This window comes from Gekko japonicus, unplaced genomic scaffold (genome assembly GCF_001447785.1).
Source record: "Gekko japonicus isolate JY-2015 unplaced genomic scaffold, Gekko_japonicus_V1.1 scaffold1135, whole genome shotgun sequence".
NCBI lineage: Eukaryota > Metazoa > Chordata > Lepidosauria > Squamata > Gekkonidae > Gekko > Gekko japonicus.
In genome coordinates, this window is record NW_015161987.1 from 446,050 (window position 1) to 471,434 (window position 25,385).

Consider the following 25,385-nt stretch of genomic DNA (forward strand, 5'->3'; position numbering starts at 1 on the left):
TTCTTTCTTTCTTTCTTTCTTTCTTTCTTTCTTTCTTTCTTTCTTTCTTTCTTTCAAAAAATCCTGCTTCTAGGAATACAACATATATGGAAAAGCATATTTCAACGGCATAAAAATGCATTATCAACCACTTTCTGATTGCTTTCAGCTAGAGAATTAAAACATGCTTAAATCTCTCCCATAGATTTTAATGTCATCATCAAGCAGCTACCACAAGAGTCGACGAGCAGAATAACACCTAAGCATTTTTACGCTGTAAGTTGGAAATCCATCTGAAAGTATTCTATCTGCCGGAATTTAACTGCTGCCAGCACTTTGTAATGTATGGTTTTGTAATGTATTATTTTAACTGTGGTGTTTTAATTACATATTATGTATGTTTTTATTTTGTATTTAAGTTATTGGAAGCCGCCCTGAGCCTGCTTTGCGGGGAGGGCGGGGTATAAATGTGACAATAAATAAATAAATAGGTATGCCTAATGCCAGCCTCCAAGTATAGGTCATCTCCAACTGCAGAGATCAGTTCCCCTGGAGGAAAGGGATGCTTTGGAGGGTGGACTCTTCATAGCATTTGTACCCCGCTGAGGTCCCTGTCCTCCCCAGGCTCCACCCCCAAATCTCCAGGAGTTTCCCAACCTGGATCTGGCAACCGCACCCCCCCATCCCCCCTCGCAGTGGCCAGGGGGGACTTGGCACCCCTCGCTATAAAAGCAAATCAGTTTAGACAGCTTGTACTTGGTGAATTTTACCGCAGTAAATAAACAAAAAGCAAAAAGTATTAAGGATTTTTTCAGACCTGCTTTCAACTTAACTTTTGCACCTACAGCTGTATCAACAAGGATGTAGAGGTTGGGATCAAATATCAGGTTTTTAGAATTGTCCTCTTCTTCACCTCCTCAAAGATCTATGGCAGGAAATCTGAGCAGAATTATCCACCAGTAGAAATGCAGCAACAATATTGCCTTTGCAGTCAGGGTGAGGTTTTATAGGAAAGGGTTCAAAGGTATGGCTTTTGGATCCAGCTCTGGACAGGACTAAAAGTGGGAACTGATGTAATAATTGGCTAGATCTGGACATCTTGAAACAAGACTTTTCAAACGTTAGCATGCAGAAAGGCAAATTGTTCTTAATATTAATGCACAATAAACCTGGAGAAATGCTGTAAAACAACTACACAAAGTGAAGCCAAATTTTCGAGGGCAAACGGCCTCATCGTGGGAAAGTAGATCCGGAGACCCTTGAAACATTCTGCAAACCCTTATGTTTTCTGCGTGGGTTGACTCCTCTTTGCAGTTCCTCTGGACAGCTATTTTGGCAATATTTTTCAAACAGGGCTCTACTTCCTGGCTATGTCATTCGGCCAGGCAGGGATTGTGTCGCTAGCATGATCACATCGCAACAGTTAGAGGCAGTGTTCCCTCTAAGCTGAGTTGGTGTGAGCTGGCTCACAGTTTTTTAGCCTCCAGTTCACATGTTTTTGTCTTCGCTCAGGAAGGATGGCTCCAGAGCAGACTAGCTTATGCAGTAGCCAAATCGCTGGCTCACAACTTTAATGCTGGTAGCTCACAAAGTAGAATTTTTGCTCACTAGACTCCACAGCTTAGAGGGAGCCTTGGTTAGAGGAATTTGAACACCTGCCAGTTCGGCTCTCAATCTGTTTGCCGGTCATGAACGGAGAGTTGACTTTTCGACAAAAAAGTCTGCGAATCGTTCGAGCTTGTTCATCAGGCCGCTTTAATAGTACAGAGCCATTGGCAAAGTTTCGTGCATGTGGCATTCGTACAAAGGCCAATGGGCGCCCTACTTCCCTCCTCTTTGACTTGCCAGTTGCACAAATATGGGGAGGAAGCCAATCAGCTGGCCAGTGATTATAAATAAGCCTCGGCGGCACATAAATAAGTGCGGTTAAAAAGGCTTACTATTTGGTTTCGTTTGAGTCCCTGCTATTGAAATTATTTTGTACATGTATATTTCACATAACTTTGGTGGTGGGAAGTATCGCGTTGCAACTGACGTAGGGAGATCCCACAGGCTTTGGTTGTGTTGAAAGAATATGGTGCTTTAGATGGACCCCTGGTCTGTTCCAGCAAAGACATTCTGTCCTTATGTTAAATGGGCACATGATCATTGGGGTCTGCACAGTGGCCCCGTACGGCTTTCAAGGCAAGAGTCCAACAGAGGTGGTTTGCCATCACCTGCCTCTGCGTAGCAGCTCTGGACTTGCTTGGTGGTCTCACATCCAAATACTAACCAAGGCCAGGGGTCATTTCCTGCAGGAGCGCACAGGAGCGGCGCTCCGGCAGTAAAGAGCCCAGGGGGCGGGCACATGCAACAAGCCCCACCCCCTGCTCCCAGCAGCCCACAGTCAGAGCAAGAAGCAGCCAGGTAAGTTGCAGGGGCTCCCCGGTCCAAAACAGTCCAGTGGCACCTTTAAGACCAAGTTTTATTCAGGTATAAGCTCTCCCTCCTCTGCGAGGACAGATCTGCACATTTCCCCCCCTCCTCACTAGCTAGCAATCCAAAACAGTCCAGTGGAGCCTGAGCGGTGGGTATTGCCTTCTGACACACTTCCGGTGATGTCAGGGGTGGTGGTGGCATATGCTAATGAGTTACGCTAATGAGTTATGCTAATGAGCTCCTGCACCTCTTTTTCTATGAAATGACCCCTGACCAAGGCTGACCTTGCTTTGTGTCAGAGATCTGATAAGTTTGGGCTAGCCTGGCCCAACCACGTCAGGGCAATTATTTTGTGCATGGTTTTTTCCCCAATAGCCTTATGGGAGATATAGTTCCCCCCTCGCAACATTGAATTAACCAAACCCATCCATGACCCTGGCAGAGAATCATCTCACCGACTACTCAGACGCAAACGCCCCCTCCACAAGGAAAGAAACTTAACTCACTCCATTCTGCACAGCTGTTCAACAAAAAGGCAGGTAAACGGACAGAACAGTTGGCTCACGGGTGTCTGCAGCTGTCCAACACAAGACGCCTGCCTATGGAATGTCCCACCGAGAAGTTCTCAGAATCCCTAAACATCAGTTTCACAAAACCGAATCAGACATTTCCTACCCTCACAGTGAACTGGAGGCCATTTTTATCCTTCTTCATAACCCTTCTGCCATAACCTGGATGGCCCACGCTGGCCTGATCTCGTCTGACCTCAGAAGCAGGGTGGATGGGAGACCACCAATGAAGTCCAGAGGTTCTACTCAGATGCAGGCAGTGACCAACCACCTCTGAAAGTCTCTTGCCTTGACAATTCTGCAGGGTCTCCACAGGCCAGCTGCAACTTGACAGCCCTTCCCACCAACCATAGCCCTCCTAGAATGTAACTCAAATGAGAAAAGCATTTTGCAAACAAATCCCTATTCCAGTTTAGCTCTACTGGAAGTAACTAAAGTCAGCAGTGTCACGGGTGGAAAAGACTAGTATAGATAGGCTTGCCAAGTCCCCCTGGGGGGTGGGGAAACCCCCGCCCCAGAGGCCCATTCCCCGCCGCCAGCGGATCGGGCCCCAGGGGGAACCCCACCCCCAAAGTACGCGACGTGCACGTCACCCGGAAGTGACGCAACCACGCCGGGCACGCTGGGGGCGGGGCCACGGTCATCCGAGGAAAACCTCTATGGTTTCCCTTCAGATGGTCGTGGCCCCGCCCCCAGCATGCCCGGTGTGGTCGCGTCACTTCCGGGTGACGTGGATGCGGCGCGCGCTCCGGGAGCGAACCGGGAGTCCCCCGCTCCAGATGAAGGTACGACTGGGCAACCCTAGGTATAGACAAGCGTTTTTATACAAGTTCATACATTCAGTTGTTCGGTCAGCCTGGCCAAGACATGACCTCTCAGGTTAACCTCTGCAAAATTTGAAATGAGGCTAATTTTAAACACCATTATAGGGTAGTGGCCGGATGAGACTAGGGTGTGTCTGGCCACTTTCTTTCTCCAGTAATTGTAGTGTCTTTGTGGTTGACCAGCGATGCTGACAGAGGACCAACAAGCCATATGTCAACTGAGACAATCACTACATTGGTCACTTGTCATCCAAGTATTCAGCTCTGGAGGTAATGGTGTCCCATTGTGGAGATCTGGCACCAGTAACATGGAATCCCTGGAGTAAAGGACACTTCTTGGATCTTCTTCATTAAACAGTACAGATTTTATATTCAAAATCAATATTGCACATTTTTATAACCCAAATTAGTGTGGTAATTCAACAAAGGGTTTGTAGCAGAGGTCATTTCAGGGGGGATTGCGGGGGATCGCAGTTCCCCTGGGTGAGGTACAGGGGGCGGGGCACATGACGAAGCTCCGCCCCCTGCTTCCGGCCGCCCCGCTTCCGGCCCTCATTCAGCCAGGAGGAGGCAGGAGAAGAGGGAGGGTAAGTTGCTTCCTCCCTGCCTCTCCCCACCCCTGCCTGCCTGGGGCCAGGGAGGGCCTTCGCGGGGCTTCCTTGCACTCCCATCGGCCTTGCAGGTCCACCGCCGGGCCCCTCATGGGGCTCGGCAGTGGAGCTACAAGGCCAGCGGCGGCCGGGACCGTTGGGGGTGGGGTGTGTGGCCTTATGGCACACTTCCGGTGATGTCAGGGGGTGTGGCCTTATGACACACTTCCGGTGATGTCAGGGTGTGTGGCATATGCTAATGAGTTATGCTAATGAGTTCCCCTTAGAAAGGGAAACTTCAAAGTTCCAAAATCAAGTTCCAAAAAAGGGAGATAGGGGGGGGGGATGGCCAAAACAGAAGATCAATCTGGCAGTGTATTTTGTTGTATTCTCACAATATTATTTAAATTCTTCTTCTGCAAGGTTAGTTAGGTAACAGCTATGGAAAAAGCTAAAAACTAAATCCCAGTTCCTCCATATGTTCAGTCTTGAAATTTCTGATTTTCTATTAAAAACAGGGATATTGAATTTTAACCAGTAAGTCTAATATTGCAGTAACCACACCTGGAGGGAAGGACAGAGAGAGAGAGAGAGAGAGAGAGAGAGAGAGAGAGAGAGAGAGAGAGAGCCCTCTATCTTTTTAACGTTACTATGAAATAATTCACATGCATTGATGGAAATAGATTCAATAATCCCAGGATCTACTGGGGGAAAAAATTATCCTCTTTAATAACTGAGTTCAAACTATCCTTTCTGGAACTAGGACAGATTTTCACAAAGGTTCTGGTTGCTGAATACAAAGAACTCTGCTGGATCAGACCACTGTCCATCTAGTCCGGCATCCTGTTTCACACAGTGGCCACCCAGTTCCTCTAGAGTGAACAAACCGGGGGATGTTATTTCCTAGAGCTGGATTTCAGAGGTTTTCTGACTCTGAATGTGGACGCTCCCTTTACACGGCATGGGGAGTAGCCACTGATGGGCCTCTCTTCCATGAGTCTGCCTAACCCCCATTTGCTACCCTGTGAGGTAGGTGGGGCTGAGAGAGCTCTGACAGAAACTGCTCTTTTTCAAGGACAGCTGTGCGAGAGCTTGTGACTGACCCAAGGTCACATCAGCAGGTGCAAATGGAGGAGTGGGGAACCAAACCCAGTTCTCCCAGGTTAGAGTCCGCACACTTAACCACTACACCAAACAGGAGAGGAAAAGAAAGCTCTCTGTCCACTTTCTCCACTCCATGCCTATGTAACTGTAATACTACTTTGTAATATGTTAATTTAGTCTAGTAATGCTGACTGATGCGCAGTTATTAGGGTTGCCAGCTCCGGGTTGGGAAATACCTGAAGATTTGGGGGGTAGGGCCTGAAGAACGTGGGTCTTGGGGAAGGGAGGGGAGGGCTTTCAATGGGGTATAATGCCATAGAGTCCACCTTCCAAAGAGAGCCAGTTTGGTGTAGTGGTTAAGTGCGCGGACTCTAATCTGGGAGAACCAGGTTTGATTCCCCACTCCTCCACTTGCACCTGGCTGGATGACCTTGGGCAAACTGTAGTTCTGATAAGAGCTGATCTTGAAAAAGAGTCTCACCGGGTGTCTGTTGTGGGGAGGGAGTCTGTAAACCGCTCTGAGACACCTTTGGGTAGTGAAGGGCGGGATGTAAATCCAATCTCTTCTTCTCTTCTCTTCTTCCAAAGAGGCCATTTTCTCCAGGGAAACTGATCTCTGTCACCTGGAGATCAGTCGCAATAGTGGAAGACCTCCAGCCACCACATGGAGGCTGTCAACCCGAACAGCTATGCATACTCATCTCCACTGAAATCAATAACTGAATCATATTCTTCTATCTTCTTATAGAAGAAGAACAATGGTCCAAACTATGGAATTCAGCAAAAGTGATGAGAGCAATTCCATATAAAGAAGATATATTGAAGATGTTCCACAGATGGCCTTGGACTCCGGATAGGATAGCAAAGTGTTATGGGAAAGTCGACAAAAATTGCTGGAAATGTAAATGCAATGTAGGCACCTTTATTCATGTTTGGTGGAGATGTGGAAAAGTTCAAAAGTACTGGAATACAGTATATGAAATGTTAAAAGAGATCACAGGAATACTCATACCAGTGAAACCAGAGATAGCCTTGCTAAAGATGATCCCAAGTAATTACGGTAGCGAGAACAAATACCTAATAACATATACGTTTACTGCGGCAAGAAGTATACTAGCAAAATACTGGAAAGGAGAAAAAAATCCTCCAAAGGAAGAACTGATAGACAAGATGTTGACAATAGCCGAGACGGATAGATTAAATGTATTGCTACAGGGAAAAGAATACGAAATATTTGAACAAAAGATGGAAGAAGTTTTATGTTTGGTTAGAGGCAATACAAAAAATGACTCGCAAGGATAAATGTATTTTATTAGATATGTAAGGTATAATGTATAATATAAATACTAAATAAACCGTTAAAAAAAACCTGAATCATATTCTCAGGTGAGCGGACTTCCTTGTGATCTCCAGTGGGGATCTAGTCAGACCGTCTCTATTCTGAGCAGTTTCAGTGGCACGTGTTTAGCCTTAACTGTAAATGCCAGGTACAAACTGCGATCCATTAGGCTTGAGTCAGGCGCACTGTGTGCAAAATTTCAATAATAAAGTCAATATCAGCAGCCTTGCTCTCCAAACTAAGAATCTGTCGAGTTCTGATAGGTTTCCCAGGTGCTTACCTTCTGCCGGAGGGGGGCTCCATGCTTCTTCCTGGGACTTTCACCATAGAGTTTTTAGCCAAATGCTAGAGTGCCCCCCACGTGACGTGCCCGCAATGTGGGGTTCTTTGGGAGCGGGGCTCCCTACACCGGCCAGGTGGCCGGTGGCGGATTGGCCCCCCCGAAATCATGAGGCGTCGGGGGATGGCAACGCCCCAACACGTTAAATCGACCTATCACTATGAAATGTTGGCGACACCAGCTCTTGCATGTTGGCCCTGGGTTCAAGCCTAGGAGAGTCCAGTGGAAAGATGTCAAGTGGAAGCTGTCGGGAAAGAACCTTTCTGTGCCCAAGGACTTAGAGAGCCAATCAGAAAAGACGATCCTAAACAAAATGGACCAATAATTTAGCTCAGTATAAGGCAGCTGCATAGGTCTAAGTCCATGGCTTCAGTTCTGTCTACGTGGACATACACCCGTCTTGAGAAACCATTTTCCTGACAGTTACGGTATCTGTCTAGTGCATTTTGGTCTCGGCTGTCCTCCTCAGAATTCATGGCAGGTTACTTTCATCACTGTCCTCCATTTTATCCTCACGAAAGATGCACAAGTAGATTATTTAATACTTTAAAAACAACAACAACCCCTTTCTCTGAGGTAGATTTAGGCTAAAGCAACCAGTGACAGGCCCAAGGTCGGCCAGTGAGTTTCGTGTTTGAACTGGCCGTCCCACGTCCTTGCCTAACAATCTAACTGCCACCACACCACACTGGCTATTTCTAAAACTTACTATGTTTGCTGTAACGAAAAGAGAAATAAGGAAGTCGCTATTGAGACGGATCCATTGCGAAATGGGCCTTCGGATACGCATGCAACAAACATGCATTGTTTTTCAGGAGTTCCATTTGTTGATAATATAATATTTTAACCAGGAGGGGGCAGCATTGAGGTAAGAATCACGCCTGCTCCCCTAGAGACACAAACCCAGGGTCTGAAATTAGATAGCAGAGGGAGTGAAGGATTTGCTTGTTTTACCTTTAAAAGCCCAAATGTAACATTTCCATGGATGTATATTTAAGAAAATGGCAGGATATGCCTGTGATACTCTATTCACAATAAGAGGATCTCGAGTTTCTCCTCCCTGCTGCTTTGACCTGAAAATCCCCATTTTAATTTGCCTTCAAGTCACAGCTAACTGTAGGGTTGCCAGACCCCCTGGTGGAGGCGGGGGGCCCCCGCTGACAGGCCCCACCTCCCCGCCGTCAGCTGGCTGACAGGGAGGGACTTTACCCCCAAAAAAAGAGGGAGATCCATCCAACGTGCAGCAATATATCTTCATAACTGCCCACATGACCTGGAAGTGACGTCATCCGATCGGGGACGTTGGGGCAATGCTCTGGTATTTGGGCAAAAACTCTATGGTAGAAGCCAACTTTACCATAGAGTTTTTGCCCAAATGCCAGAGCGTTGCCCCGGTATTCCAGACATGATGACAGCACTTCTGGATCGGTAGGCAGTGACGTAGACATGTCACTGCTCGTCGGATGGGCCTTCCTGCCATTCCCAGTAAGTCCACACACACCCCGCACCTGTTGTCAGGAGGATCACCTGGCAACCATAGCTGACTTATGGCGACCCCTGGTGGGGTTTTCAAGGCAAGAGAAGTTCAGGAGTGGTTTGCCATTGCCTGGCTCTATGTTGCATCCCTGGACTGCCTTGGTGGCAGTGTTCCCTCTAAGCTGAGTTAGTGTGCGCCAGCTCACAGTTTTTTAAGCCTCCAGCTCACACATTTTTTTGTCTCAGCTCAGGAAGGAGGGCTCCATAGCAAGCTAACTGATGCAGCAGCCAAATCACTCGCTCACCACTTCAATGCCAGTAGCTCACAAAGTAGAATTTTGCTCACAAGACTCCACAGCTTAGAGGGAGCATTGCTTGGTGGTCTCCCATCCACATGCTAACCATGGCCGACCCTGCTTAGCTTCTGAGATCTGATGAGATGGGTTGAGCCTGGGCTATCCGTGTCACAGGGTAATGAGCCTTTTCGGTTTCCTCATATCATAAATGGACGTCTCCAATACTGGGAGGGGCCGTGGCTCAGTGGCAGAGCATCTCCTTGGCATGCAAAAGGTCCCAGGATCAATGCCCGGCATCTCCAGCTCAAAGGATCAGTTACCATACCATACATTTATTATCACAGTCATTGACCAGCACAAATGGTGTAACCCCATTCATAAGACTCCAACGATACGTATACGGCAAAATTTAAAACGCTAAAACAGTTAGAATTCTAATCCCAATACACTTCGTAATATCTCTTGGCATATTTTACATGCAATGGAAAAGAATTTCGTGCTAGAGGCTGTGACTATTGGGTTGGCACCCACAAGAAGCATTTTGCAAAAGCTCTGTGTCGGAGCGACCCGAGAATTTATTGAGAAGAGGGGAAATAATCTTTAAATGGATTTCCTGATAAAAACAACAATGTAATAAAACACGTTCAATTGTTTCAACCTCAGCATCCCTGCAAGGACATACCTTCTCATGCATGGGAATCTTTCTGAAAAAAGAATCAGTTAAAGAGGTGATGTTAAGAGGTGATGTTAAGAGGTGATGTTAAGAGGTGATGCAGGCAGTAGGGTGGATGTCATTGCTTCACGCCTGCGAGGGGCCGCGGCCACTTGGTATGTAGGTTTGCACACCTCCCACGGTCCTGAATTAAATAGTGTGGACGCTTTTATGCGGGCGTTGCGTGCCCAGTTTGAGGATCGCAATGCCGGCACGAAGGCCCGTGCATTCCTCCGCACCCTTAAGCAAGGGAAGAGGTCAGTCCGTGCCTATCCGACCGAGTTTAAGTGGCATGCCGCCAAAATTCAAAATTGGCCAGACCAAGTGCTGGCCAAATTATACCGGATCGGGCTGAACTCCGAGATCCAGGAAACAGTTCTCCGCTCGGTAGATCCAGTCTCCCTGCTGGCCTGGATGCAGGAAGCGGAGAGCGTGAAAGGTCATCTTAACACCTTACGTATAGACAGTGGATCGTACGGGGGGGAAGACCCCACCGTCCAGGAACCCCAAAGGGAAAGGAATGCGGCACCCAGTCGTACGCAGGTCAGGTGGGTGCCACCTCAGTCCATAAACAATATGGCAGCGTAGTTCTAATCCTCCACATTTCCCAGGTAAGGGGGGAATGCTGTTCAAAAAAAGTTACAAAGACGACCTGACTCCAATGGTAGCAAGAGAAAGAAATTTTGCATACAAAAACAGAAGCACTTCTTACATGACATATTCATGTAAGGACATTTTACTCATTGTGAACAGATTAACTTCAAAAATGTTAACTTGCTACAGCTCTGAGCCCTGCTAAAAGAAAGAAGAGAGGTCCTATATAAGATTCAAACAGAAGATAAGCAACAGCCAAAGAGGCTCAACATTTGACTGATGAGAGGGTGGGGCCAACTGCCAGGTGTCCCCCAGTGAGAGAATTTTCTTACCCCTTTTCCTCCCAGTTGCTCTTGCATGAAGAATTATCATATCCAGGGCTCATTTCCTGAGGGAGCGCACAGGAGTGGAGCTCCAGCAGTAAGAAGCCCAGGAGGCGGGCACATGCAACAAGCCCCACCCCCTGCTCCCAGCAGCCCTCAGTCAGGTCATGAGGAGCAAGAAGCAGCCAGGTAAGTTGCAGAGGGCCCCCCCCGGCCCGCTTTCAGGTACAAGCTCTCCCTCCTCCGTGAGGGCAGATCTGCGTGTCCCCCCCCCACCAGTAGCTAGCAATCCAAAACAGTCCAGTGGAGCCTGAGTGGTGAGTGTTGCCTTCTGACACACTTCCGGTGATGTCAGGGGGTGTGGCATATGCAAATAAATTATGCTAATGAGTTATGCTAATGAGCTCCTGCGCCTCTTTTTCTACGCAATGAGCCCTGATCATATCCAACACATCATGCCACAGAGTCTACCCTCCAAAGCAGCCATTCTCTCCAGGGGAAATGATCTCTGCAGTCTGAAGATGAGTTGTAACTGCAGGAAATCTCTTGGTACAACCTGGGAGCTTACAACCTTAACTTGAACTAGCGGCTACTCCATCAGCTACAAACATTTAATCTCCTGCTGCTGTGGAGAAGTTATCTACCGCTGCAGAGGTGGCCGTTTTTCCTACATAAGTCTGATTCCATTGACTGGTTGCACGCTTTGGGTGGGAAAAAAATGGTGACATTTCCCCCTGAGACCCCCTCCCACTCATTGTTTAGTGTTTTCCATTGAAATTGTTTTGCACTGCTAAGTCACACAGATCCCAGACGCAAGGTGCAAGTGATCCCGGGATCTTCCATCTTGAGAGCCACCAGGCCCCGTTCACACGCCGAATTTGCCGCGGGAGAGCCAAAAATGCCGGGCGGATTTTCAGGGCGCGATCACACCGCAACGTCTGGCAAGCATAGCGCACCCATGGCCATCCCGTGGCGTGCCGCCGAAGCTGCACAGTTAAAAAGTATCTCAACAAATGCACTAGCAAATGGTTTGCCATGGGCTGCCGACGGAATCGTTCTGTGTTATCGCGCCGGCACATGGCTTTCCCCCCGGCTGTCCTACTTGACACGCATGCACTGACAGACAAAACCGCGGTGTGCCACCGTCGCGTCTGATCGCGTTCTGGTGGGTCTAATTGCGCCGGCACAAAGAGCCACGCCCCTCCCCCGCATTATCTGCCCAGTGTGACCGGAGCCATAGTAAATCATTGATGGAAGGTAGTATATTGTGCATACAAATAGCTGAGTACATCTGGACTGCGGCCTGAATTCCAATGACTTCTTTCGTACACATAGAAGAAGGTTTCAAAAATAATGCTGCTGCTGAACTTCTTGCGCAAGGCACAATTTATGTTTAGACAGTGAGAAGCCGACAGCTGCAACTCTTCTCATTTGAACACTATTTATTTTATTATTTATAAAGTTTCTTTTTCTTTGTGTGTGTGTTTTTTTTGTATTTGTGTTGGGGGTGTCTGTGTCCCTGTGTCTACACCCGGAAGTCATGTCAATCTCTGGTGACTGACCCCTACTGGGGGCTTGAAGGATATTCAAAGGGGTGGCTGAATAAAGCCTGCCCCTGTCCTCCCGACTTGGTATTCCAAGGAAGTCTCCCATCTGAGTACTAACCACAGTCAAACTTGCTTAGCTTCTGAGATCTGATGAGATCGGGCTTGCGTGGGCTATCCAGGTCAGGGCATTTGTAACATTTCTGTGCCTCTTTCCCACCCAAACAGGGTCCCCAAGGCGGCAGATCCAGCACTGTGTACAATTTTCTTATTTTAGCAAAGGAGTTTGGTTTCATGTAACACGGACACGGACACAGACACACAATATTACAATATTGGGCAGGGGGTGCGCCTGCTTGGCATGCAGAGGGTCCCAACAGCAATGTCCCCTCTAATCCCCCCCCCTCCTGAACAGAATATAACGGCTGTCATCTTATAATGGGCAATGGGCCATGCAAGACTGCTGTTGTGTGGGGCTTCCTGTGTTAATGAACGGCCGATCACATGCACAGCTTAATTAGGTTCGATCGCTGGCATCTCCAGTTAAAGGGCCAAGTGGTAGGTGATACAAAAGACACTGCCTGAGACAGCTGCTGCCTGTCTGCGTAGGCAATACTGACCTTGATGGACCGGTGGTCTGATTCCCTATAAGGCAGCTTCATGGGCACTCGTGTGTGTACCCCTGTCTGTGGTCTTTCTCCCCTTCGTATTCATGGGGTTCAACTGAGCATTTGCCTTGTACCTAACAGGACACTGATTACGATGGGGTCCCCAACTTTGTCCAGCCGGTGGGCACTTTTCAATTTTGGGAAAAAAAAAGTTGTCGGGGCCACCAGAAAATGATTGCCAAGTCAGGCACGGCCAACCATAACATGGCTGCCACAGGTTTCTGGGGCCATCCCAGAATGCTGGGAGGTTTCAAGGCAAGCGTCCTCCTGTGTTAAAGATGGCTGCTTCCAAAAGGGTAGCTCCTTACAGAAACAGGGGGGCTGCCTCTCAGGGTGTTCTGAAGTAACTCTTGCTTCAGTGAGGTGGAAGAAAGCCAAGAATCCATGTGCATTTTAGCTTTTATGAATTCTGGGTGTCAAAAATATGTCACGTTTATTTATTTATTTTGGCATTTTTACCCCGCCCTCCCCGCGAGCGGGCTCAGGGCGGCTTACAAGGGGCATAAGCCAGGGCTCCTTTTGTAGCAGGAACTCCTTTGCATAGTAGGCGACACATCCCTAATGTAGGCAATCCTCCAAGAGCTTACAGAGCTCTTCTTACAGGGGCTACTGTAAGCTCTTGAAGGATTGGCTACATTAGGGGTGTGTCGCCTAATAGGCAAAGGAGTTCCTGCTACAAAAATAGCCCTGAGAACCAGATAAAACAATAAAATCATGAATAATAACAATAACAATAATAAAGTGCCTTCTGTAAACAAGATGGTCTTTGAGTGGTTTTGACGGCATCAGTCATTTCCTTAGATCCTTCCCTTGGGGTGATACCAGGGGTCATTTGGGGGGGGACGCGGGGGGACGCCATCCCCCCGGGTGAGGTGCGGGAGGGCGGGGCCTGGAGCTCCCTGCTGGTGCCCGCTGGAGGTCGCCGCCGGCTGTGGGGAGGACACACTTCCAGTGATGTCAGGGGGTGTGGCATATGCTAATGAGTTATGCTAATGAGTCCCCCTAGCTCTTTTTCTACGAAATGACCCCTGGGTGATACTATCCAGTAAATAGTCCAAGCCAATCCCACAATGTCAGTGCCATACAATTCATGGCGGAACTTCCAAGGGCGGTTCCTAATCCCGATGCTATCGCCACCATTGGTGGTGGCGGTGGCGGCGGCCCCTATGTGAAAGCCTGGTGGAAGAGCTCCGTCTTGCAGGCCCTGCGGAAGTTGAATGTGAGCGCGTGTGTGTGTTCAGAAATACATGAACTCTTAGAATGAACGCATTAAATAAGTGACATCTTTCCGTTAACCCCATCCTTCCATCCTTTACACACACACTTCAGCACAGTGTCATCAACATGCTGATGACAGCCGTCTTGAGCCTGCTTTGGCAGGGAGGGGAGGGTATAAATTGAACTAATAAACAAACAAACAAACTCTACCTTTCTTTATCCAAAGTGCCTGGTGCTGCTATAGGAGGGGTCTCCCACATGGTGCCCACCGAGGTTTTTAGAAAGTGGGTGGATCCAGTAAGGTCTTTTGCCCAGCAAGGCTTCTGATTGGCTACTGGAGATTTGATTGGCTATGCAGATTTTTTTTTAATGCTTTGGCATCAGCTGCCACTACAGGAAATGGCAGCATCGGCAGGTGGCCTTTATGACATCATATCCCTGCTGAAATCCTTCCCATTACCAAACCCTGCCCTCCCCAGGGATTGGCTTATAAATTCCAGGAATTTCCCAAGACAGAGCTGGAGACCCTGCGTATAGGTATAATACGGTCAAGAAACTTCAAGCCCTTAGAAAACATTTGCCTATTTTGCAGATGGGGAATATTGAAATGGAGACTAATCCCAAGGTCAGTCAGTGAGTCTGTGGCAGAGAACTGAACCAAGCACACTTCACGGATGCTTGACATGCATGCAGGGAGAGCAGGGTATAAATTGAACGAATGAATGAATGAATCCCGGTCTTGCCCCCATCCTGCCCCCCTCTGGAGAAGGCACACCAAAGCCTTGTGAACATAATAAGAACTCTGCTGGATATGAGCAGTGGTCCATCTAGTCCAGCATCCTGCCTCATGCAGTGGCCAACCAGTGCCTCTGGAGGGTCAACCACAGGGCAGAGAGGCCAAGGCCTTCCCCTGATAAGAACAGAAGAAGAGCCCTGCTGGATCAGACCAGTGAGAGTCCATCTAGTCCAGCATCCTGGCTCACACAGTGGCCGACCAGTTCCTCTGGAGGGCCAACAACAGGGCAAAAAGGCCGAGGCCTTCATAAGAACAGAAGAAGAGCCCTGCTGGATCAGACCAGTGAAAGTCCATCTAGTCCAGCATCCTGTCTCACACAGTGGCCAACCAGTTCCTCTGGAGGGCCAACAACAGGGCATAGAGGCCGAGGCCTTCCCCTGATAAGAACATCAGAAGAGCCCTGCTGGATCAGACCAGTGAGAGTCCATCTAGTCCAGCATCCTGTCTCACACAGTGGTCAACCAGTTCCTCTGCAGGGACAACAAACAGAGCGCAGAAGGTAAGGCCCTCCCCTAAATACTGCCTCTCAGCACTGGGACCCAGAGGCCAAGTGCCTCTGAACATGGAGGTTCCCTCTAGTCACCATGGCCAATAGCCACTGATAGACCATGCAAAAGAGCTGAGCGTCCATCAGTTCCGCAGATGCCCCTTCTCTAGCGGCAGGGCCCCCACCAATGCCCCCTCCGAGCTGTGGAGTCTTGTGAGCAAAACCTCTACTTGGTGAGCTACTCTCATTAAAGTTATGAGCGAGCGATTTGGCTGCTGCGTAGATTAGTTTGCTCTGGAGCCACCCTTCCTGAGCTGAGACAAAAATGTGGGAGCCGGAGGCTAAAAAACTGTGGGTCAGCTCACACTCACTCGGCTTAGGGGGAACACTGACCCACACACACACACACTGCATCGTGGGCTGCAGAAGATGGGGGGAGATGGGAAAGATCCCTCCCACGCGAGGAGCTCCTCTCGCCGTCCTTTAGAGCCCCCCGTTTATGTTTCGTTATATTTAGACATTGCGGTTGAAGAGGCTTGGTTCAGCCCTGCCAGGTCAATACCATTCCCACTATTTCTAAAGCCTGATTGTCTCAGGGCTTAAACACTCTTCTGTGACAGGTCCAGGACAGCCAAGATGGAATAGCAATTATTTCTTTCAGTGGGTATGTGCTTGGGAGGAGCCCAAGAACACGTGGACGCCTCCAGAAAGACATGATTGCTATTCCAGCTCCTATGCCATAGAAATGCTGTTGCAGAACCAAGGAAATTCACGATGGTGGGGTTTCAGAGGGTTTCCCCCCTCTTTTTAAATAAGGAACTGTGCACATCTGACGGGGATGCACTTGAAACCGGCTGTTAAGAATCCTATAATTACAGGAGCAGGTGGTATGGTTTCATTGCTGGCACATGGAAAGGGCTGGATCCCGATCTAATTCCTGGGTCTTTCATAGAATCATAGAGCTGGAAGGGACCTCCAGGGTCATCTAGTCCAACCCCCTACACAATGAAGGAAAATCACAAATGCCTCCCCACAACACACACACCCAGTGACCCCTGCTCCATCCCCAGAAGATGACAAAAGAACCTCCAGGATCCCCGGCCAAACTGGCCTGGAGAAAAATGGCTTCCTGACCCCAAAGTGGCAATCGGCATTTCCCTGGGTGTGTAAGAAAGGGCCACAAGAACTAAGCACTGAGGCAACCCTTCCTGCCCTCCCTGCTCATGATCTGCCCAAGTTCACAGAACCAGCATTGCTGTCAGATGGCCATCTAGCCTCTGTATGAAAACCTCTGAAGAAGGAGAGCCCACCACCTCCTGAGGAAGCCTGTTCCACTGAGGAACTACTCTAACTGTCAGGAATGTCTTCCTAATGTTTAGCTGAAAACTCTTTTGATTTAATTTAAGAACATAAGAACATAAGCGATGCCAGTGTTGGATCAGGCCAAAGGCCCATCCAGTCCAACACTCTGTATCACACAGTGGCCAGAAATACCAGGGCCATCAGGAGGTCCACCAGTGGGGCCAGGACATTAGAAGCCAATAAAAATAAACAGAAGTACAAGAACACTCTTAAGACACCAAGACCATGGGAGGCAGCTCAACACCAATCCAAATCCAAAATCTGTGCGCACACACACACAAACACACGCACACAAATGACGCCTGCTAATATAATCACCAGGTTGGTTTGACTCTTCAGGTTACCACCTGCAACTACTTCAGATTCTCCTGCCAGAGCCCGAAGAAAGAGGGGGAATGCTGCCCATACCCAAGCATTCTCTGTTATGGCTCCTCCTCTGTGGAATGGCCTGGCCAAAAAGGTGGAGAAGGTGCCCACCTTTCTGTCATTCCACAAAAGGTGTAAAACAGTGGTGGCCAAACTGTGGCTCGGCAGGGTGGTTGGCGAAGTGAAGGGGAGGCATACCTTTTCTCCCTCCCTCCCTCCCTCCCTTCCTCCCCTCCCCTCCCCTCCCCTTCCCTTCCTGTTTCTGCAAGTAAGACTGAAACATCTCAACCTGAGACCCTGGAGAGCTGCTGCCCGTCTGAGCACTGTGTGGACCTTGATGGACCAAAGGTCTGATTCAGTATCAGGCAGCTTCGTGTGTCCATCTTACAACGGACATAGTTTAAGAAGTAAAATCTATCAGGAAATTTGGATGCTACTTCTGCATAGACTTGCTCAGAGCAGTTCACGGAAAGGAAGAACACCATGAAATCATCAAAACAACAGCATAAGAACGGTCAAGTAAGCAAGCCATAAAAACTGACATTAAGCAGCCTAAAGTGATAGTCATGAAACATCCCTCGGACGAGGAGCGGGCATTATGGTTGCCAGGTCTGGGCTGGAAAATACCTGGAGACTTTGGGGGTGGGCCCAGGAGAGGGCGGGGTTTGGGGAGGGGCCTCAGCATGGCACAGTGCCACAGAGTCCACCCTCCAAAGCGGCCATTTTCTCCAGGGGAGCTGATCTCTGTCAGCGGGAGATCAGATGTAAAAGCGGGAGGTCTCCAGGCCCCACCTGGAGGCTGGCAGCTCTGGCAGATATAGTGGTGGAAAGTGCCATCAAGTTGCAGTCAACCTCTGGCAACCCCCTTAGGGTTTTCAAGGCAAGAGACGAACCGAGGTGGTTTGCCATCGTCTGTCTCTGCACAGTAACCTTAGATTCCCTTGACAGTCTCCCATCCGAGGACTAACCAGGGCTTGCTTGGAAACCAACCAATACCCTGCTTGGTTTCCAAGCGCTAACAAGAGAAGGCTAGCCTGGGCCATCCAGAGAGGGGCAAACAGCTGTATAAATAACGAACAAAAATGGAACCCCCTCCGTTAAAAGTCTGGGGAAAATGGAAATGTTTGCCTGACACTTAAAGTTAGGTGAGTTCAAGAAGGATAGAGGCCACCTGCCCCACCCCTGGAGGGAGGGACACACAGCTTGAGAAGAAGATCTTAGCGGATGAGCTGGACTGTATGTGAGGAGGTGGATCTTCAGAGCCCCAAGCCAAGTAAGGCCCTCAAGGTAAGAACCAGCGCTTCAAATTGTGCCAGAACCAAATGAGTAGCCAGTGCAGATCTTTCAGCACAGGAGTGATGCATTTTATAGATTATGACTCAGGGCTCTTTTTGTAGAAAAAGCCCAGCAGGAACTCATTAGCATAGTAGGCCACACCCAACAGCAGAAACTCATTAGCATATTAGGCCACACCCCTGGCAGCACAGCTCATTAGCACATTAGGCCGCCCCCCCGTGTTACCAGAAGTGTGGTCATCCAGCCACACCCACCTTTCCCTTCTTATTCTGTTTACCTTGTTTGTTGTCAAAACCCAGGGCCTTTTTTTGTAGCCGGAACTCCTTTGCATGTTAAGCCACACACCCCTAATGTAGCCAATCCTAATGAGTTCCTGCTGTTGGGTGTGGCCTATTATGCTAATGAGTTTCTGCTGGGCGTGGCCAACTCGGGAGCCAGCCGGAACTCCATTCCTGTGCGTTCCTGCCCAAAAATAGACCTGATTATGATTATTTACATCTGCATATGTATCTAAAAAGAGCAGGACTCATGAGGATGCAAAGAGGGGATCGCATTTCCGCCACTGCCTCTCTCTTTCTTGCTCTTCCCTTTTGCCTCCCCCTGGCAATTCCTGCAGCTCCCCCTTTACCTTCCCTCTCCCTTGCTCCCACTTACCTACCAACCTAGCTACCCTTTTCTGTTCCCTGCCTCTGGTAGTCTCTAATTCCTCCCTCCCTCCCTCCCTCCACTTCCTTTTTCTGTTCCCCTGCCCCATCTCAGCGTTCCCTTTTTACATTTTCTGCTCCTCCACCTTCTAGCTTTCCCTTCCTTTTCCCCTCCCTTTCCCCTTTCTTAATCTGCTTCTCTCCCTCTCCCCCAGGCTGACATTGGCTGATTCTGCCTTGGCTTTTCCCTACGTTTTTTTATGAAACCCACCTTGGAACAGAAATTCCGCCCTGCATTGCATGCCGCCTTCACTTTTTTGATCATCAGATTTTATTGCACCTTCTGCATAGACTTATGGCCATTTTATGGCCATTCAGGGGCGCCTTTGCAGTCAGTACGACATTGCCCCGAGGTATTTGCATGTGGTTTTGAGCTGCACTTTTTCCTCCCAGTTGAGAAAATGTGGAGCGCAGGCCAGATGCAGAATTGCCCTCCAACTGAGACTCGGAATCCTCAGCAGTGTTGGTTGTGGGTTGCCTAGCAACTCCCAGAAGGGCCACCGAGATCTCACACTGTAGTCTCACAAGACCTCAGCGGCAGATCTCTATCCTTACAGTAGTGTTGTGAGATACATCCAGGCATCCTCTTTCCGGGGGATGGGGGAAGGGAGATGTGCTCCCTTCTCTTCCGTAGAAGTAATCCAAGTCGCAAGAAATTCATATGGCTGAACACGGCTACAGGCAATGGGCCAGAGGCTAAAAACCTTTTGGCTCATGTAGAAGGATCGCATCTTTGACAATCTCTGGGCTTTAGAAGTACCTGTTAAGTACATATATATTCAACAGATCTTTCCAGACTTCCCAAATCCCCCCACATCGTGCTTCGACATCTAAATGAAAGATACAAAGGAGCACACCAGATCCCCTATGGAAAATCAATACCTGAAATTGCCCTCTACAGACTCAGACCCTTGGTCTGAAGGTCAGTCTTTGCTTGTATGCGGCAGCTCTCCATGGTCTCCAGCAGAAGTCTTTCTCATCACCTACTGTTAACCAGGGTTGCCAGCTGCTAGGTGGGTTGGACGTTCTCCCAAAAGTACTGCTGATTTATAGACTACAGACATCAGTCCCCCAGGATAAAATAGCAGAGTTGTGGCATCACATACCGACCTCCTTCCCGCCCCAAAACTCAGCCCTCCCTAGGGACCAGCTCTCCAAATCTCTGGGAATTTCCCAAGCTCTTGTTGGCAACGGTACCTACTACCTGATGCTTTCCACCACAGAGGTAGCTGGGGATTGAGTCTGGGGCTTTCTGCATGCCAAGCAGATGCTCTCCCATTGAGCGATGGCCTCTTTCCCCGTTCCTGCCACTTGGTGGCCGTCACAGTATACAAAGAATCAAGTCCCCTCTGAGGGCAACCGCAGCCGGCCAAGTGACGGAAACACCAAGGGAAGGTTGCCGGCAGACCTAAGTTGTCGAGCAGGCAACTGGTGCTCATGCACCTCCCCATCCCTGCGCATCATGTGCACCCTTTCACCTTGTCATGGGTCATCTGGGCTCAGAATCATAGAATCACTGAGCTGGAAGGGGTCCTACAGGCTATCTAGTCCAACCTCCTGCTCAGTGCAGGATCAGCCTAGAAGAGCATCCCTGACAAGGGTTTGTCCAGCCGCTGCTTGAAAACTGCCAGGGAGGGGGAGCGCACCACCTCCCTAGGCAGCCGATTCCACTCTTGTACAACTCTGTCAAAAAGTTTTTCCTGAGATCAAGTCAGTACCTTCCTGCTCTTAATTTAAACCCGTTCTTGCGAGTCCTCTCCTCTGCTGCCAAAAGGAACAGCTCCCCTGCCCTCCTCTAAGGGACAGCCCTTCAGATACTTCAAGAAGAAGAAGAAGAAGAAGAAGAAGAAGAAGAAGAAGAAGAAGAAGAAGAAGAAGAAGAAGAAGAAGAAGAAGAAGAAGAAGAAGAAGAAGAGAGAGGAGGAGGAGATTGGATTTATACCCCGCCCTTCACTACCCAAAGGTGTCTCAGAGCAGCTTACAAACTCCTTTCCTTTCCCCTCCCCACAACAGACACCCTGTGAGGTAGGTGGGGCTGAGAGAGCTCTTGACAGAAACTGCTCTTTTTCAAGAACAGCTCTGGTCAGAACGATGGCTTGCCCAAGGTCATCCAGCCAGGTGCAAGTGGAGGAGTGGGGGAATCAAACCCGGTTCTCCCAGATTAGAGTCTGCGCACTTAACCACTACACCAAGAGAACAATCCTGCCCCCCCCCCCAACCTCCTCTTCTCCAGACTGAACATCCCCACGTCCCTCTATCTTCTCTCATTGGGCTTGGTCTCCAGGCCCCCGCTCATCCTCATCGCTAACCAAACAACCTCTGGAAGACTTCAGAGACCAAATGGACAGATCCTGATCTCTCCCAGCAAGCAAGCAGACCAAAATATCCTTGTCTCTTGGAGACTGTTTACAAAAATATTCCCTTTAAAGATTACTTTGGTTCCATGCATGTCCTTCATGGCATCCTTATCTCAGCATCTTTCTGTCTTGGAGAATTTCACTTCTGCGGTTCAGTGGCGGAGCATAGGATTCACAGTCAAAATGCCTCTAGGGCAATCCCAGACATCTTCTGTTAAAGTTCTTGAAGCAGCAGGCATTGAGGAAGACTGTTCCCTTCCAGAGCAGGTCTCTCTGGGGCTACTAGCCACGGTTAACGGCAGTAAATCCACATTCAGAGGCCGTAAATCGACACTACCTGCAAGCTGTCTTGATGACAGCGAGGGGCCAGCACAGTCCTTGCACTAGGGTTGCCAACCTCCAGGAAGGGAGAGCCTGGAGATTTCCCAGAGTTGCAGAGGGTGTTCCAGAGAGCATTTCCCCTGGAGAAAATGGCTGCCTTGGAGGATGGACTTTGTGGGCATTATATCTCACTAAGGTCATCACCCTCTCGCAGCCCCAACCTTCCCAGGTTCCAGCCCCCTCCCCAAGTCTCCAGGAATTTCTCAACCCGGAGTTGGCAACCTTGCCTTGGACTGAGAACTTGAATGACTTACATTCCCTGTACAGAACAATTCACGGGATGCCTCAAAGGGAAGCTGCAATGCTTAAATCAGCTTATAGCTGTACTATAGATGTGAGGGAGGGGCCGGCGGCTCAGTGGTAGAGCCTCTGCTTGGCATGCAGAAGGTCCCAGGTTCAATCCCCGACATCTCCAGTCAAAAGGATCAGTTAGTAGGTGCAGGGGTCGTTTAGTAGAAAAAGAGCTAGGGGAACTCATTAGCATAACTCATTAGCATATGCCACACCCCCTGAAATCAGGGGCCCGGCGGTGGACCTGCAAGGCCAGCAGAAGTGCGAGGAAGCCCCACCAAGGCCCTCCCTGGCCCCAGGCAGGCAGGGGGGGGGAGAGGCGGGGAGGAAGCAACTTACCCTCCCTCTTCTCCTGCCTCCTCCTGGCTGAATGAGGGCTGGAAGCGGGGCGGCCGGAAGCAGGGGGCGGGGCTTCATCATGTGCCCCGCCCCCTGCACCTCACCCGGGGGAACTGCGTTCCCCCGCGTTCCCCCCTGAAATGACCTCTGAATAGGTGTATGTGCAAGACCTCCGCCTGAGACCCTGGACAGCTGCTGCCTGTCTGAGTAGACGACACTGATTTTGATGGACCAGCGGTCTGATTCAGTATAAGGCAGCTTCATGCGTTCATAATTGTCATGACCTGGATAGCTCAAGTCAGCCTGATGTCATCAGATCTTGGAAGCTTAGTAGGGTCAGTTGGCTACAACTTCGGGGGGGAGAAAGAGACACGATCGAGTCTCCAAGATCCGCTTTGGAGGTCTCCTGGCCAGTGTTCCCTCTGAGCTGAGTCAGAGTGAGCTAGCTCACAGTTTTTTAGCTTCCAGCTCACACATTTTTGTCTCCGCTCAGGAAGGAGGGCTCCAGAGCAAACTAATTTATGCAGTAGCCAAATGGCTCGCTCACCACTTTAATGCCAGTAGCTCACCAAGTAGAATTTTTGCTCACAAGACTTCACAGCTTAGAGGGAACATTGCTCCTGGCCCCATATACCTCCAGACACAAAGTGTCCTGCCATCATCAGTAGGTAGCCCTCAGGTTCTGGCTAGCCCTTTGGGACTCCTTACCTGATGGAAACACCAAGAGAACTTTGGTGGCAGAATCCTATCTGAACACTTCACTCCTGATCTCTCCTTATATATAATTGAGTAGTGGGTGCCAAAGTTCTAAAATGCACTCCTTTAGTGTATGGACGCTTGAACTGTCAGTCAGAAGACGCTGGCTGGGTTGACTGGCTGCTTTGTGCAGTCTTGCCCAGTGTTTCAAGGTCTTTTGCATATGGAAGCTGATTGGACTTCACTGCATTCCACACCTCAAACTCACCCCCCTCCCCGCAAGGCAGTTGGAATGTCAGTTGCATATGGAACCTTCAAGGTCTTTTGCATATGGAAGCTGATTGGACTTCACTGCATTCCACACCTCATACTCCCCCCCCTCCCCGCAAGGCAGTTGGAATGTCAGTTGCATATGGAACCTTCAAGGTCTTTTGCATATGGAAGCTGATTGGACTTCACTGCATTCCACACCTCAAACTCACCCCCCTCCCCGCAAGGCAGTTGGAATGTCAGTTGCATATGGAACCTTCAAGGTCTTTTGCATATGGAAGCTGATTGGACTTCACTGCATTCCACACCTCAAACTCACCCCCCTCCCCGCAAGGCAGTTGGAATGTCAGTTGCATATGGAACCTTCAAGATTGGGGCCAGTCCTGATTGGGTTGCCAACTCCAGATGGGAAATTCCTGGGATTTGAGGGATGGAGCCTGAAGAGGGTGAGGTTTGAGGAGGGGTGGGACCTCAGACAGGTACACTGCCATAAACTCCACCCTCCAAACCAGTCAGCCCCACATAGGGAACCATTGTTGCCAATCTCCAGGTGAGGGCTGGAGAGCACTCAGAATTACAACTGCTCTGCAGAAGGGAGGGCAGAAGTCAGCTGAAGTCAAAGGGGCAGATAATGGTAGGTTGATGGTTAGCTGGGAAGGAGATGGGGTTGCCAACTACATGCTGACAAATTCCTGGGGATTTGAGGGGTGGAGCCTGGAGAGGGTGGGGTTTGCAGAGGGGTGGGACCTCAGACAGGTAGAATGCCATAGACTACACCCTCCAAACCAGCCACTTTGTCCTGGGTAACAATTGCTGCCAATCTCCAGGTGAGGGCTACAGATCACTCACAATTACAACTGCTCTTCAGGTAGCAGAGATCAGTTCCTCTGGAGAAAACAGTGGACTCTGTCATTATACCCTGCTGAGGTCACCGCAGCAAATTGACACTGTTTGCCCAAAGCCAGAGCACTTCCCCAGAGCCTCTTTCTAGATCCTGTTGTATTGCTTTCACAACGGGCTTTACTGCTAGTTTTTGATAAGTGAAAAAACTTTTGATTCAAGAAGACTTCCCAATAGCCGGGAGGAAACTGACATTGGCTTCATTTCATTTCTGCTTTTTAATTAATTAATTAATTTTGATTCCTAGTTGTATGGAATTGCAATATTTGACTCCAATTCATACACTTTTTTTCAAAAAAAGCTACTTCGTGAGCATAAAAACCATTTTACAGTGTTCAGTCTTGGCACTTGAATGTGCCGCACGTATCTCCCCAATATATACAGTCACCATTTCCCCATGTGAGCCCGGCTTTGATATGCACAGACACGTGCTCTCTGAAACCCAGCCTTCAGGGCAACTGATCTCTGTAGTCAGGAGAACCAGTTTAATTCTGGGAAATCTCCAGGTCCCACCAGGAGGTTGGCAACCCAACCAAACTGCTATTGCCCTGCTCCCGTTTGTTAATGGGCAGTTCTGCATTGGCTTTTCCCTCCGTTGTTTTAGCAAACCCACGTTGGAACAGAAAATCGCCTTTGCATGGCCGGCTCCTGTCATTCCTTTGATCATCGGGTTTTATGGTAGCCTCCTCCACACTCCCTGCCACTTTCACTTTCTTTGATCGTTGGGTTTTATGGTACCTTCTGCATAGATTTATGGCCGTTCAGGGGCGACTTTGCAGTCAGTATGGCGTTGCCCCCAGGGGTATTTGAATGTGGCTTTGAACTGCACCTTTCCTGTTCCAGCCTGGGTTTGGTAAAACAACGGAGGGAAAAGCCGATGCAGAATCAGCTAATGTCTATCTCTTCTTTCTTTTTCTCTTCCTTACATCTCTGTTTCCCTGGCAGCAGTCGGAGACCAGGGCGCTCTTGAGAGTGTCCCCCTTAGGGCCAAGGGCTGACCGGGAAATTTAAATAGTCCGGGAACAAGCCAAGCTGAGTGAGATGGGTGTCCCCTGGCGCAGCCGCATGCTAAGAGGGCCTGCCACGTGGGGCGGTATCCTGAGACCACCGATTCACTCCGCAGGCACCTAATATGCTGCGGCTGCC

General features: G+C 49.3%; 1 protein-coding gene across 1 annotated transcript in view; it reads right to left on the reverse strand.

The window, feature by feature from the left end:
- The window catches only part of WISP1 (WNT1 inducible signaling pathway protein 1), a 62,295-nt gene that overhangs the window by 36,373 nt on the left and 537 nt on the right, over positions 1–25,385 (reverse strand). The window lies entirely within an intron of this gene.